General features: G+C 51.0%; 1 long non-coding RNA gene across 1 annotated transcript; it reads left to right on the forward strand.

Moving 5' to 3' along the window:
* The first annotated feature begins 3,116 nt into the window (after nt 1–3,116).
* On the forward strand, nt 3,117–4,072 carry LOC134471591 (uncharacterized). Its single transcript, XR_010041057.1, has 2 exons — nt 3,117–3,717; nt 3,895–4,072. It is a non-coding gene; the product is annotated as an uncharacterized LOC134471591 (long non-coding RNA).
* The last annotated feature ends 12,060 nt before the right edge of the window (nt 4,073–16,132 follow it).

Genomic DNA, 16,132 nt, shown 5'->3' on the forward strand with positions numbered 1-16,132 from the left:
TTCCCAGAGGTGAGAAGGAGCTTGGAAGACATCTAACCCAGCTCCCCAAGCTTGAAGCCTGGTCACGCTGGGCAGGCAGCCTGAGATCTGCCTTCCTCAGGAAGCAGTAGGAAGGGGCTCTGTCCCCCAGCTGGGCAGCTCCCCAGAGGACAGATGGAGGATTTAGGAGCAGATGCAGCATCTTGGTGCAGACAGACTGGAGAAGCGAGCAGCCCCTCTGAGGGCCTACAGCGGGGGAAGCACAGCCTCACACAGGCTGAAGAATACAGGCTTTTGGACCCACACTCAAGGGTCTCTACTCTAAACCAAATCCATCTTCGGGGAGAAATCTCCTGCTGGGCCACCTACACCTTCTTATCCTCTTCCTCACTTTTCTTCTTCTTCTTCTTCTTCTTCTTCTTCTTCTTCTTCTTCTTCTTCTTCTTCATCTTCTTCTTCTTTTTATAAAATACTTATTGCATTCTGGGGGAATTCAATGCATCTCCACTGAATTACAATTGAGCTATTAATCTTGTGGTTCCCTCGACATGACCTGGCTGGTTTTTACGATGCTGCCGATCAGCCAGCTCCTTCTGCAGAGATGCGAGAGCCGAGCCTTTTGGAGAGGCCCAAGTTCCACTTTTCCCTCCTTCACAGTGTTTGTTGTCTTCTTAAGATTCGCAGTAACTTTGGTTCTGCTTTGCATTTGAATTTAAGGGTTTTTAGCTGGATGTGAAATACATTCCTGGACTTCTGCCCTCAGAATTTGTTCTTGGCTGCTGTCGGTCACGTGCAGCTGCTCCAGCTCCCGGTGACGCCATGCACACACATGGCCCAGGTAGTTCCCGGGAGAGGCGAGTCTTCTATTGTATAGAGAACTAAATAGCCCCTCTCATATTCTTCAGGAAGAAAAACCAGTACCTAACTCCTCGGGTTTGAAAATTTTAAAGTGACTCAGTCTCTTGCTTCCTGCCAACTCTGACTATTTCTCTCTCTCTCTCTCTCTCTCTCTCTCTCTCTCTCTCTCTCTCTCTCTCTTTTTCTCTCAGCCTCTCACAGACAGGGTCTTGCTATATAGTTCAGGCTGACTTTGAACTAACTATGGAGCCCAGCCTGATCTTAAACACATGATGAATCTCCTGCCTCAGCCTCTCGAGTGCTGGGATTACAGGCACGCACCACCATGCCTGGCTCTTCTTTTTTCTATCTTTTCAAACCTCCTAAAAAGAGCACTGGAAGCCAGGTGTGGTGGCACATGCACACGCCACCGCACCTGATCACCTGTAAAATGAAGGCACCTGGTTAGAGCCCAGTTTCCAAACTGCAGGTGACAAGGACCAAGATGAGAAGCACAGATGGTAGCTATCTGGCTAGTGTAATTATCAACGAGGGTTCTACAGTTAATAAAATGCCTGAGAGGCAGAGGCAGGAGGATTAGTGGGAGTTTGAGACCAGCCTGGGTTACAGAGTGAGCCCCTGTCCCCCAAAACAGCTTGAAAATGACTAAGCCATGGGCCAGAAGGCCTCCCAGCCTTGAGATCCAGGGCTTGCTTCTCTCCTCCTCTTCTGTCTCCTCCTTCACGCTGGCTGGCAGCCACTTGGGAGGCTTCTGTCTGTTTCTGTCTCTGTCTCTCTCCCCCTCTCTCCCTCTCCTACCCTGCACTCTGACCTTTCACTTGCAGTGTGGGAGAAATCCTTCTTCCTGAGATCCCAGGGGCCATGACAAATCCTAGCTGGTTCCCCCTGGACTCCAAGGCGAGGTCTCCAGCTGTTCCCCTCCCCCGCTGAACACTCCCAGCACCGACCAGCCGGCCACGTGGACTCCGTTATTCTCCTGATTCAGACATTTTTGTGGTGTGAAATCATCTCCGCCCCAGGCTGCTGAAGCCAAGAGCCTGGCCCAGCCTGGCCCAGCGCCTCCCAGCCCCCTCTCCCTGCCACGTCCCCAGGCCCTCAGCTCCTCTCCTCCCAGTGCTGCAGAGAAACTGCCTGTAGGACCCGCAGGGGGTCAGGTGCCCCTCTGCCCCTGCCCCACAGCTCCAGGACCACCCTGGACAGGCACCGGGGCATCTGCTTCATCAAGATAGAGGCGGAGACACGGGTAAGGACAGAGAGAGGGCGAGAGACAGGCACAGGTAGGTTACAGAAAGACGGGCCAGGCGTGGTGGTGCATGCCAGAGGCTGAGGCAGGAGGATCCTTGGGTGTTCAAGACCAGCTTGGGCTACAAAGTGAGCTCAAGGCCAGCCTGAACTGCGTGATGAGATCCTATCTCAAAAAGACAAAAAAACAATACATACACAGATAAATAAAGATGATAGGATGACTCCACATCCACCAACCAGACCTTGGTCCCCAAGCCTGTCCAGAGACCACTCGGGGATCACCTCTGTCCAGTTCACTGTTTGTTATTGATTAGGGCGCTGCTCTGAAGTTACATATTAACCCATAGATTCCTGCTCAGGGACACAAAAGAACTCGATTCACGGCTCCCAAGGACTTGGCCAGTGTTGTGCATGACTTGTTGGTCTCTCCTCAGCATCCCTCAGTGACCTCTGTACACAATCTCTCAGGATTCTCCTTGTATCAGATGAACCATCTGGCTTATCAGTTGACTAGGCTTATATCTTGGTTTGTATGGAAGTCATGTTTTTAATTATCAAAAGCTATATTTTGGTGAGGTAGGGTTAGAATAAGACAGAGACAGAGATACAGAGAAAGAGAGACATACAGAGAGAGAAATAGGGACCTAGCTGGGCACAGTGGCACACACAGGAATCCCACCACTTGGAAGGCTGAGGCAGGAGGATTGCTGCAAGTTTAAGACCAATGTGGACTACATAGTGAGTTCAAGGCCAGCCTGAAATATACAGTGAGAGTCTGTCTCAAAAACAAAAAATAAGACAGTGATCCACCCAGTCAATACATATACAAGAGGGCTGTGAGCAGAGATCGGGGTATGCAGAAAATCCTAATAATGGTAGCTCCCAGATGGGGACAGAGTGGAACAGAAGGCAAACATGAGAGAGACCTTTGCATTCACAATGAGCAGGTCAACTCGTATCATTTTAAACTTAAAATAGGCCATCGAGCCAGGCATGGCAGCACACTTCCGTAATCCCAGTACTCCGGAGGCCGAGGCAGGAGGGATTGCTCCAAGTTCGAAGCCACCCTGGGCTACACAGTGAGTTCAAGGCCAGCCTGACTACATAGCAAGACCCCGTTTCAGAAACAATGAAAATGAAAACCAAGAAAGGGAATCAGAGAAAGAGAACTGAGAATGAGAGAAACACAGACCACGAGAAGGCCCAGGCCACCGAGGAGACAGCAGAAGCAGAGTGAAGGGCGGCAGGGTGGGGACTGCGGTCCGGTGACCAAGCATACACTTGGCACGCTAAGACTCTGGACTTAATCCCCACCACAAAGGAAACCAGGGAAAAGATAAAAAGCAAAGCAGACAAAGCTCGCCGGCCGCTCGTGGAAGGAACAGAGCACGCCTGAGTTCAGAGCTTCCTGGGCACAAGGCGGCAGAGTCAGCCATGCCAGGGGCAGGGAGGCCGCGGAGAGCAGATGCACAGAGGACCCAGGACAGAGGCAGCAGGGGCCACAGGCGGGCGAGGCCTTGCGCTCCTCCTGGAACCTCCTTCCCTGGTGTCTTCAGAGATGCAGTGTGAAGGAGATGGGGTCTGAGGAGCCACCCAGAAGGAACTGGGGGACCAGGGATGCCGGGTTAGACAGGGGTGAGTTTCCTATTCAGAATTCAGAATTCAGACCGAAGTCCAGATTCACTCCCGTGGCCCTCCAGGGCCCATGACACCCAGCTGCAGCCGACCGGGCTTCCGATCAAACCACTGCCTGCCAAGTGCGTGCCCTGCCCATGCCGGCCTCCTGTAAACCCTTGTGTTCTCCTATCTTAGGGGCCTGGTGCACGCTGTTCTTCTGCGCTACTCCGTCTGCATCTGATCCCAGCTCCAAAGCTTGATCCCAGGATTTCCAAGCAGCCCTTATTCCCTCCAATCGGAGGCTGCTCTGGGGATTGTCTTTATGGAACTCCCTGGCTCACAGCCTGAGATAAGATCTTCTTGTGCCTTTGTCTGTGGGTGTGTTCTTTACCTTCTCTCTGGAACAGAAAGGGCAGGAGGGGGGTGGGGGACCTGATCCCTGTGGTCACTGTTGTGCTTCACACAGGCCTGCATTGTCTCACAGGGACGGTGATGACTGCACTGCTGTCTTACCAAGAATGCACCCTGTGGATTCTGTTACATTTCTGTCACCACAATTTAAAATATAAAATCATCCTGGGAGAAGGGGGATGTAGCTCAGTGGTAGAGCACTTGCTTAGCAAGCACAAGGTCCCAGGTTGGGTCCTTAACCCCAAAAGACAATCGTCCTTAATAGCTGCCAAGATTAAAATGTTTAAAAAATAATACTTTTTTCAACAGGATCTCGATATGCAGTTCAGGCGGGCCTTGAGTTCACTTTGTAGCCCAGGCTAGACTCAAACTCGCAACAATCCTCCTGCCTCAGTCTCCTAAGTGCTGGGATTACAGGTGTGCTCCACCCCTCCCACTGTTATTCACATTAAAAATGATTGTTTATATAAAAGAACTCCACATATGGTGGAGAGAAAAGCACGTGTTCACACAGCTAAGACATCCCAGGAAGTTACCCGCCCAAGTCTGGAAATATCAAAGTTGAAAAAAAAAAAGGAGGTGGGGCTATAGCTCAGTGGCATAAGCACCTGTCTGGCAAGCCTGAGGTTGTGAGTTTGAGTCCCAGTACCAAATTTTTTAAAAAGTGGAAAAAAAGCAATCACAAAAGACCACATAGTGCTTAAGACCCTACTGGATGGTTCAGCTGTGTCCCCAAGTTCATCCGTTCAAAACCCAAACCCCAGAGTCATGTGCATGGTATTTGGAGGTACAGCCTTAGGAGGTGGTCAGGCCAGAAGGCTCTGCCGTCAGGAGTGGACCCATCCATCTGCAGGGGAATGGAATATCAGATTATTGCAGAAGTGGATGTGACAAAGCCCACTTTCTCTGGCTTGCTTGTGGTCTCAACACACAACACTTGTTGCCACGATAGGAGCTAAGAATGTCCTCGAGAGTGTCCGACTCCTGGACTTCGCAGTCTCTGGAATAAGCTCGTATTCTCTACAGATTCCAGGTTTTTGGTACTGTGCTAAAACAACAGGAAAAGGATTAAAACATCATTCATATGAAGTGGTCAGAATAGGCAAATTTATGGAGACAGAGTTAATGGTTGCTGAAGGTTAGGGAAAGGAGTATTGGGGGAAATGGGAAATTACTAATGGTCACGGGGCTTCTCTTTGAAGTGATAAACATATCCTACTGTAAGAAGTGCAGGTCAATCCATGAAACCTAGCCTGCCTCAAATTCATGGGCTCAATCCATCCTCCTGCCTCAGCCTCCTGAGTAGCTGGGATTCTAGGTGGGCACCACTGTGCTGAGCTTCACTGCATCTTCAGAGATGGTTCCCCAGAGATCACACCCTGATGCACTGAAGGGAGGGCTGCCACATGTTTTCATAGAGACATGATCCAGCCTGTAACATCAGATATGAAAGTTATGTTGCAACAAAGCTGTTCAATTCGAGGCACAGTGGCCCAGGTGCACGGCATGCTGGGGGATCCAGGAGGGAACACTCACTATCGCTAGGGCCCCAGGGAATGACAGCAACTTGGAGGATGTATTGAGAACAGCTCAAGGTGAGCTTGACTGTGGGAGTGCTCTGCCCAACCACTTCCTTCCAGCCCAGACAGCCCTGGAGCCCCTTCTGCAGCTCACAAGCCCCCTCCAGCCTTATCTCTCTGCGCCCCTTTGCACTCAACCCTCCAAAGCACTCTAATAAAGGACTCTGCAATTGCACTGGCAACTCTGCCTGGGAAAAGTCCTCTTGGGACTTAAGGCACTCTCCCTTCCTCAACTTCAGTTCTTAACTCTGCCCTGGACTCCTCAAGAAAGCGTCTCTGAGTCCTGGCTCTGGGTTCTGTGCAGACCACGGCTCCGAGATGGCTGTTTACATGTCTGTCTTCCTCTCCCTACCAGCAGTGCCCCAAGGACACATGTCAGTTAAGACTTGTGGGGGCAGTGACAACGATCTGCAAGCCCAGCACTGTGCAAGTCTGAGGCCAGAGGATGGCAGGTTCCTCCCTGCCTAGGGGCAGTTAGGGACTTAGCAAGACTGTATCTCAAAATACAAAAAAAAATGAAAAGAGAACCTATTGACTGCACTCACCTCAAATCACAGGGCTCTCTGTCCCCCTGGACTTTGAAGAGAAACTTCCGCTTCTCAGGGTGTCTTAGCCGCTCCAGCCCTGGCTGCTTGGGCAGAGTCCAGGGCTGGCACCTCCCATCCTTCACGGTCCGTCTCCAGTTTCCAGTTGGAGCCTCAGCCCCACAGGTGGGCAGCATCCAGCTTCCTCTGGCTACCCAGGAGGCCAAGGAGGAAGAAGGCAGCCCTGTGTTTGCTAGAGAGGTGGCCAGAGCGGCAAGCTGGGGAGAGGGCCCCCGAGAGCACAGATCCATTTCAGGGGCTCTCGAACCACTTTACTGTGTGACCTCCCTGTGCCTCCCTTGAGCTTTCCAGTTGGAAATGTCATTGCCCTTGTGTTGCTCTGGGGCAGCAGGAGTTCCTGGAAAGACAGCCAAGGAAGGCCAGGAAGAAGGGAGGCCAACAGCTAAACCACAAAGTGGGGGTCCAGAGCAGGGCCTCCTGGTCTGCACACACCTGACGCCCAATACCCGCCTTCTTCTCGCCTATGGAATCATTCGCTCTGCCCAGCTTTATTTATTTATGCTGAGTATTGAACCCAGGGGCCCTACACACAGAGCTGCATCCCCAGTCCTTTCTATTTTTATAATTTTTAAATTTCAAGAGTACCCTCTGTGCTCAGCCAGGAACCTTGCTGATATACATCCCATAAACAGGAAGTAAATGACGGTGACAGCAAAGAAATGCTACTAAATCCTTACTAGAGTGAAGATGAATGTCAACATGATGCTGTAGAATGATCTGCAGAACACACTAAGTGAAAGACAAGCCGGGCATGGTGGTGCACGCCGGTAGCTCCAGCACCCAGGAGACTGAGGTGGGAGGATCACTGTGAGTTCCAGATCAGCCAGAGTACAAACTGAGTTCAAGTTCAGCCTGAACTGCATAGTGAGACCCTGTCTCCAGGAAGAAAAAAAAAAGACAATTACAAAAGATGCAAAACAGTGTTTACAATACAAGGGAGAGAATAAAAACATGCACAGTCACTGCCCCTTATCTTCAGGGGATCCATCTCACAACTCCCAGGGGTTGCCTGATGCTGCAGGCAGCACTGAATCCTTCAGATACTGTATCTTCCCCATATTTATGATAAAATTTAGCGTTTATAACATGATACAATTTAACATACAAATTAGTAAGAGGCTAACAATAAGACAATTACAGCAGTGTACTGTAATGAAACTGCTGTCATCACCATTCTTGCACTTTGGGGTCATTATTAAGGAAATCAGCATCACTTGAGCAGAATCTCGAGATTGTCTATCTGACTATTGAGCTGCCTCTGAGCAACTATCAAGCAGGTAGCATATATAGCATAGATACTGTGGACACAAGGATGCCCACATCCCAGGCAGGCTTGAGATGACATCACCATACTCAGAACACTGTGCACATAAGGCGCCTGATTGGTTTATTTCCTGGATTCTTGGTACTTTCAGACAGCAGTCCACAGTGGGGAACTGACATGTCTGAAACAAAGTTGAGGATGAGGGAGGACAACTGGATGTGCCCGTGCTCATGGGTCCAAAAAGAAACAACTGAGAGACCCGAGCCAAACATAGGTAGAAACAATGAGTTGAGTGAGAGAGGCTGTTATAATCAGGGGTTGTGAGGAGAACAATTAGAATCAGGACACAGAATTTTATTATTAAACAGAATATTATTTTATGATGGTCACCCAGAGTTCACAAGAAGTGCAAGGAATCTGTCCCCAATACAAAAGACACAGAATATTCAGCCTCAGGCCTAGATCCCACAGCAATGTCTTGTGTGAGTCCAGCTGAAGACCCAGAGTTCATGACAATGCCTCCCATGAGTCCACCTGGAGATCTAGAGCCCATGAGAAGGACTCACGCCAGTCTCTTTTATGGATCCGAGGCCCAAAGGTCAGCATGGAAGCCAGAAAGTTCATGCCTGTGGAGTGAAGGAGCTGTGCTGGTAGGTTGAGGGTTCTATGTTAGAATCAAGAAGCCACGCTCAAAACAAGGACCAGGGCTGTCCTGAAAAGCACCACAGCCATCCTCAGTGACATGAAGGTCCTGAGCTCCTCCAATGATAAGAACAGTCGAGTACATGCCAGGAAGCCAGCGTGATGAGCATCTTGTGGAGATTAAATGGCACACATCTTCCTCTCCAGAGCCAGGAAGTGATGCTTGATGTAGGGACCAGAGCTTCCCCAAAATGAACCACAGCCACTCATCAACAAGGTCCCGTGCTCCTCTGATGACAGTGGTCAAACTCACACTGAGGAAGCTAGTCATGACGAGTTCCTCCAGGAGAACCAACGGCTCAAAAAGCAACACTTACAGAAACCCACAACACCTAACTTCTTCTGCTCCATGTCTCTATTTATGCTGGCAACTTTCCTCAGGTGGGCCATCTACACTTAGCACCATGCTGATTTAATTCAGCTGGTTTTAAATTGCCTACCAGTTTTAATCCATAACAGAAGGTAGCATTAATTTTTTTTTTTTTTTTGTCTTTTTTGAGATGGGGTCTCACTATGCAGTTCAGGCTGGCCTTGAACTCACTATGTAGCCCAGGCTGGTCTTGAACTCGCAACCATCCTCCTGCCTCAGCCTCCCGAGTGCTGGGCTTACACATCTACTGTTTACTATTCTGGGTGCTGCAGTGTAGCTGGGCGTGGTCCCTCCAGGGTCACTGAGCTTACCATTCAGCTGTAAGTTACCATTTCCAAGAGCATGCTAGGTGTTCTGAAAAAATAGACCCTGGCTTAGTGGTACACTTTGGGAAGAAGATGGAGCTGTTTCCCCCACACCCCTGCCCTGCTCAGGTGTCTAAACCTTTCCGCCTGGATCACCTGCACCTCAGGACATCTGGGAGGCAGCTGTTGTCTCCTGGGCTGGGACCACTGTGCTTTGAGGTCCAGGTGAGACCCTGGGTGGATTCATTCTATCCAGCTGCAGGAGCTGAGCAAGGAGGAGTCAGTCAGCCTGCAGGGAACCCGGGTGCTGCTCCCCAAGAAGGGTGGGGAGATGCCGAGGAGGTGCAGAATGCACCAGTGCCACTTCCTTCCTGCTCTCACTACATAAAACTTCCCCCTTCCCTACCATTTAAAAATAATTTTTAGTTGGGTATAATGGCACACGCTTGTAATCCCAGAACTCCGGAGGCTGAGGCAGGAGGATCATTCAGAGTTGGTGGCCAGCTTGGGCTACACAGTGAGTTCCAGGCCAGCCTGCACTACAGAGCAAGACCCTCTCTCAAAAACAAACAAAACATTTAAATAATAAAATAATTTTAAAATAATTTTTAAGATCCAGTGACACTTTCAACTCATCCCATGAAAAGGTCCAAAGAACCTGTATTAACCTCTGTTTCAGATTGACCTATTCCTACCACGGTGAGAAAATGTAAGCAGTGAAAATTCTTGTAAGATAGTTGGCACAGTGCTGGACGCATAAAACCTCTTCTTATGGACTCCATCCGGTTTACCAGGCCCAGAAAGGAGCTTCAGGCTTCCTCAGCTGCACCAGGCTTCAGCCTTCGGTCTGTTATCTCCCAGGGCACTGCAAACCCAGCTCTGTCTGCAAACCCGGCTCTGCCACTTAGCCCGAAACTCAGACATCCAGGGTGAATGGCCCCAGAAGCTCTGCTTGGAACTCACAGGAAACCGACCACATTCTTGCTCATGAGTATTCTTTGGAATACTAACGGCCAGAGACACACCACACACACACACATCCCAGACATGGGTGGATCTGACCCTCTGTACTGTTTAGTGGTTTGTTTGCTTGCTTGCTTGTTTGAGACAGGGTCTCACTTTGTCCTTCCGGCTGACCTTGAACTCACTGTGTAACCTGGGCTGGCCTGGAACTCACAGCAAATGTCCTGCCTCAGCCTCAGCCTCAGCCTCCTGAGGGCTGGGATTGCAGACGTGCACCACCATGTCCGGCTCCCATTGCATTCTTGAAGACATTCCCAAATCCTCTTGGCAGACATGCAGGCCCTGCTCTCCACCAACACTAGCCCCAGGCCTCCCTTATCTGCCTGCTTTATCCTGCCCTGTCCTCCAGGCACAGAGCCCGTCCTGGACAGCTTTATCCCAGTGTTAAGGAGCCATGCCTGAAAACCTCCCCACAAAGTGAATCCCTTTACTGCTCTGAATTCAGCAGTTTCCCATCTCCTTTGGGGTCCAGACCCCCCCAAGCCTGCCTGCTGCAGGTCTTGCTTGAGGGTTGGGGGTGAGGACTGGGAAGGGCAGGGAGAAGGTGAAGAAATAAAGATGAGACACAGAAAACTGGGATCAGGTGGGGCCCCTCTCCCAGGGGGAGCAAAGGAGCTGCCCCTCACTGTAGGGGCGTTTGTTTATACATTCAGCAATTTAATGTCACGTGACACCTAGTAATCTGTGGGTATGGCACCCTAAGGGCAGGATGTTTGGGGGCCTGGAGTTCTTTATGCAACTCGGCCTGGGCGGACTTTGTTCTCTGACCAGGCTGGCCGGTTCCTGCAGGCATGGTCCATTTCCAGCTTCAGCCAGCCCCCAGCCACCCAAGGTAACCTCAGCTTCCATCATGCTTCTCTTGTCCACCCTGCACTGCGTCCTCTGTAGGGGCTCTCCCCCACCTGGTCCTTCCCCCAGTATTTGTTAATACTTACTTGTTAGGTTTTAGACGAAGTATTCCCCTCCTCCTCCTTTATAATCAGACACTTTCGGGTGCCTTTGGGAACGAGCAGATGTTCAGATTGGATGAAGTCACCCATGTGACCTCCAGGGGGTGGCTAGCAGCCCCACCCTGAATTCTCTACCCTCAGTGCCAAGTGTTTGACGACAAAGTGGCCACCAGTCAGACACAGCCTGCAGGCTGGCACCTGCAGGGGATAACCATAGCCTCGAACAGAAGCCCTGAATCCAACCAGCAAATGCTGCCGGGGGAGGGGATGGAAGAGGTTGGGAAAGGGGTCCCAAAAGCCTTGGAAGTGAGTGAGGTGACAGAGGCCAAGCAAAGCCCTCTCCCACATGTGGTGAACACCCAGAGGACAGGAGGGCAAAGATCCCCCTAATGGCAAGAACTAAAAAAGGAGTGACGCTCGGGGAAGACCTAATAACCCCAAAGGCTCCACCCCCTTTTAGTTGACTTTAAAACCCTGAATTTGGAGGGTCACGCAGCCCAGCCACGCATCACCTGCGTGCTGTATCACTCGCTTTGCTGTGGGTGACACCTCTGAGGCACCATGGGTGCGGGTCAGGACAATCGCTGTTGTCTAGGTGACCCTTGAGGGCCACTTCTGTCGAATGCACTGACTCTTCACCTGGGTTGGTACAGGAGTCTGATGGGCGACACACAGGCACCAGGAGGTGAAATGCCACCGTCAGACCATACTAAGGCCACTGTTTTCCAACCGTACATCCCGTAAGGAGCAGGAAAGGAGCAGGAGCGGACCCCGGGACAGAACACCGGCCCCTCACCTCCAGTCACTGTCCCAGTGCCTGAGATCACCTGGGGCCTCTACCCCATGAGCAGCCCCAAACCCTTTCCCAGCAGAAGTGGATTTGGGCCTGAGTCCCTATGAACGCTCAGAGCCTGTCTTGCTTACTGTCTCATTGCTGGGACAAAAGCCAACATCCAAAATGAAGGAAGGAAAGGTTTATTTAGCTCACTGTGTGTGGAGGTTTCAGTCCATAATCAGCTGGCCTCAAGGCAGGGTGGCATTGCTGAGGGGCAACACTTCAAGGCAGCAGCCAGAGCAAAGGGAGGAAATCAAGCCTCTTCTCCTCCCTTATATTGTACACGAGCCACCGTCCCCTCTCTCCAGGGCAGGTGTAGCACTCACAATATCTCCCTGTCCTCCTTTGCACAGGATGAGGATATTTATTAAGTTAAGAACGCTGGCTCCCTGCTGAGTCTCTTAGTTAAACTTCTAAACTTCTCAAGTTGACACAATGTCTCAACTATAACAGCAGCCAGGTGGAGTCCCTAGTCTCAGGGCTGGGCGGCTACTGTGTGACAGGAAGAACAGTCTGTCCTGTAATGGAAACGGAAAGCCTGACTGTCCTAGCTGGACTGGTACAGGTTGCCTGGATGCGCACCACATCTCACGGTACCTGATCATTATGTACAGTTCTTACTAATCAACTAAATGCTGAAGTGAAACATGGGTAAAAGCAGTGTTTTGTCAAACTAATTGATTTTATACATTGTGGAAAATATTTTGTCTTAAAATTTTTAATTGTTTTAAAATTATAATGGCACACATGTCATCCTGCAACTGGGAAGGCTGAGGCAGGAGGATCACTGTGAGTTCCAGGCCGGCCAGTGCTACATAGTAAGTTTGAAGCCAGTGTGAGCTGGATTAGGATACCCTGTCCCAAAGGTAAAACAATGAATCAATGAATATGTTTGCATGTGTAAAGTATACCGATGGGATGGGGTGTATCTTGGTGGTAGAGCACATACTTAGAATGTGTGAGGCCCTGAGTTTGACCCTTAGCACTTCCAAAAAAACAAAAAACAAAAACCCAAGAAAAAAGCAGATATGTAGGTATTCTCTGTTATGTGCTTCTCAACATTTTACACATGTTTTAAAGTCACCAATAAGGACAGGGGATTTAGCTCAGCGGCATAAGCACCTGCCGTACAAGCCTGCAGTTGTGAGTTCAATCCTCGGTACCAAAAATAAATAAAATAAAATAAAATCATCAATAAATTCTGGGCATAGTGGTGCCCATCTGTCATCCCAGCACTCAAGAGCAAAGGTCCTGTGAGCTTGAAACCAGCATGACCCAGCATGACACAGCAAGACCCTGCCTGAGGGCCCGAGAGAAACTGTGGATTCGGGGCTGGGGATTTAGCTCAGCGGCATAAGCGCCTGCCTTGCAAGCAGGCGGTCATGAGTTCGATCCCTGGTACCGATAAAAAGGAAAAAGACAAAAAAAAATAAATAAATAAATAAAAGAGAGAAACTGTGGATTCGAGGCCAGCCTGGATTACAGCACAGTGAGACCCTGGCTCAAAAAACCAAACAAGTAGCACCAGGCCCAGGCTTGCTGCCTGCTGCTGGTCACGTGGAGCTGGACCGGTGCTGTCACATGCAGACACTGAAAGCCTTGGCCCTGGGTGGACGCTGTTCTCTATCACGGTTTCTGAATCTCTGTCCAGTCTGGGCCATTCCCTCGAAGAGCCTGTCACTGCTTGGAAACAGCGCCCTCAGGTCAGAGCATGGGTAAATGACACCACTCTGGGGACTCCCAAAGCCCAGGAGGGACAAGAGTGGGGACACAGGCTTTTTAGGATCCTTGGCTGGGGTTGTGGTGACCCAAACAATGCTCAGGGTTCTCAGCTCTGAAGGTAACGGCCAGGGAGCCAGGCTGAGGTGCTGGGCTGGAGGAGGACAGTGTCCCCGGGGCAGTGTCTGCTTCAAGTATGTCAGCGCTCTTCCCAGAACCCAGCTATTCACACCAGCCTCATTGTGTGAACCTGCAGCGATGTTTTAAACTGCTATAAAACATATAAAACAATGAAAACTAAATGGGGACACCACCACTCCCCCAACCCTGGCACCAAGACCAACGGCTGTGGGCGATCCCACTGGATGGTCTGGCTCTGCCTTCCCCTCGAGCCAGGGCCCTGGACACCATCAGGAGCAGTCCTGGAGATAATTACCCCGCCTGGCCTGCAGCAAAGGCCAGGTGATTCCACTTGGTCTTCGGGTGTTAGGAGGCGTGGTCTGATGCTTCCAGGTCCCCGTAAAGTGGGGTGGGCACGGCTCTTCCGGACTCCTCGCCCTTGTGGCTCTGACTCAGACACAGCCAGCCTGGCCTTGGAACTGGAAGCCTCACATGCAGGTGGGGACAGTCATGAGGAGGACCGGGCTCCTTGAGGCCATCACCGACCTCACACAGAGTACTTAGGCTTGCACACCTCCGGAAAACAGACATCTTTTTTTTTTTAAAGTATCCAAAGTTTATTTGAAAAATGAGAGGTGAAGGGGGCATGGGGAAGGGGTAGTTCTGCGAGCCAGGTGTGGTGGCACCCATCTGTCCTCCCAGCTCTGGGGAGGCTGAGACAGGAGGGTCGCTGCAAGTTCAAGGCCAATGGGGCTGCACAGAGTTCAAGGCCAGGCTGAACTGCAGAGTGAGACCTTGTCTCTGAAAACCTCTCCCTCCAAAAAAAGAAACAGAGAGACTTTTGCTTGCCCTTCCTCCCTCCTTCCTCCTAGCAGCAACCTCTGACAGCCGCCCCCTGGCTCGTATAGTAGACACTTCAGTGTCGCCAGGCTGTGGCTCCCACTCCAGGCGCTCTCTGGTCAAAGGCCGCTGGTCTCTGTTTTGCACAGGGGCGGCTGAAGACTGCTCGGGAAAAAGACTTCCTGCAACCAGAACGCTGGCGAGAAAATAAACTGTGTGAGCCTGTGTGTCATGGAGGAAGGAAATGAAGCTTAGAGCGGGGACAGGACTTTCTTCCTTTCTTTGTTTTGTTTCTGCACTTTTAAAATTGACAAATAAATGTAGTATATGTTTCCTTATGTTATCTACAACATGTTTCCTTACATTATCTACAACATGTGTGAGTGTGTGAGACTGCGTGTGCCAATACGTCTGAGTGTGATTGTTGGGATGGAACCTAAGACCTTTGCAAGCAAGTCACACGTTGCCCAGACTGGGCCCAAATTTGCAGTCCTCCTCCTCAGCCTCACAGAGCACTAAAGTCGGAGGCGAGCGCCGCCATGCCTGGGTGATGCTTTGCTCTATGCCTGTGTGTGTGGGAAAGAGCATTCTCAGATCAGTCAGCCAGTGTACGACAAAGCAGATGACTGGAACCGAGCTCCTCTCCGAGTATGCGACATGCCATTTTGCAGTTTATTTCCAGGGAAGGTCCAGCCATGGCAGCAGCCTCTTCCAAGGAACCTGGGAGGAAAGGACTGGTGAATGCTTCCTCCAGTTGAGGGCATTAGGACCTCAGCCTCTCGCCTGGTTCTTCCCAAACAGCTCTCTCACGGGAGAAAGAGGCTGCCAAGGCCCTTGGCCTGCTCTTCCAGATGACCTGAAGCGAGGCATAGCAGAGATGTGGACAGGACACGGAGCCAGGCAAGGAGACACAGCTCAGGGAAAACCATCTCCTCCACCTCCTGGAGCTCCGAGCTTGCCACAGAGCCCTCAGACAGACAGTGTCAGTTAGAGCCAAGACCCAAGAGACCCCAGCTCCCTCGACATACTGGCACCAAGGTCCATCTCAGTGCACGGCTGTTCCTGCCTCAGCCTCAGGAGAAGCTCCATGCGTGTGCAAGTCCATGAATGCCCACTGTTGGGTGCCGTGTGTGATGGGGACCGACATCTGTCCTCGGCCGGGCTCCACAGGCCTCCCTGTTCTGCAGCCTGTGGTGAAGCACAGGCTGGTGCCTTCTGCCTTTCCCTGTGCCTTAAACAACTCCTGCGAAAACGTTATTGTGTGTCCTGTGGGGAAGGGTCTTTTGGGGACCAGAAGTTTGGTAAAGGGTGCATGGCCTACCTCATTTCTGGAAAATTCTAGGCAGAGCGTTAGTATACTCGAGGCTCAGAGTCCCCTCAGTTAAACAATGCGCTTCATTTTCCTGATGCTTTTGACTTTGGGACCTCGTGTTTTGCCAGCAGCCTTAGAGTTTTGGCAAGCCTGACCGAGCCCCCACAGTGGACAAGGGACGCATTAATCCACAGGACACAGGGCAGGGTTGGAGAGCCAGTTTTCTGGCGCAAGTAGACCATCTCTCTGGAAAAGTACTGAATTATCCTAAACTCTGTAAAAATCCATTCCTCTGAGCCCCAACAAGCAACTTCACAGCTGACCGAACCCCTCAGGCCTGGGAAGGAGGCCCGGGGAGGAGCTGGTGGGCGCTGCAGGCTGGCACCAGACACTGTGC

The sequence above is a fragment of the Cavia porcellus genome, unplaced genomic scaffold (assembly GCF_034190915.1).
Source record: "Cavia porcellus strain 051 isolate PalLab524CR breed Dunkin Hartley unplaced genomic scaffold, mCavPor4.1 scaffold_19, whole genome shotgun sequence".
NCBI lineage: Eukaryota > Metazoa > Chordata > Mammalia > Rodentia > Caviidae > Cavia > Cavia porcellus.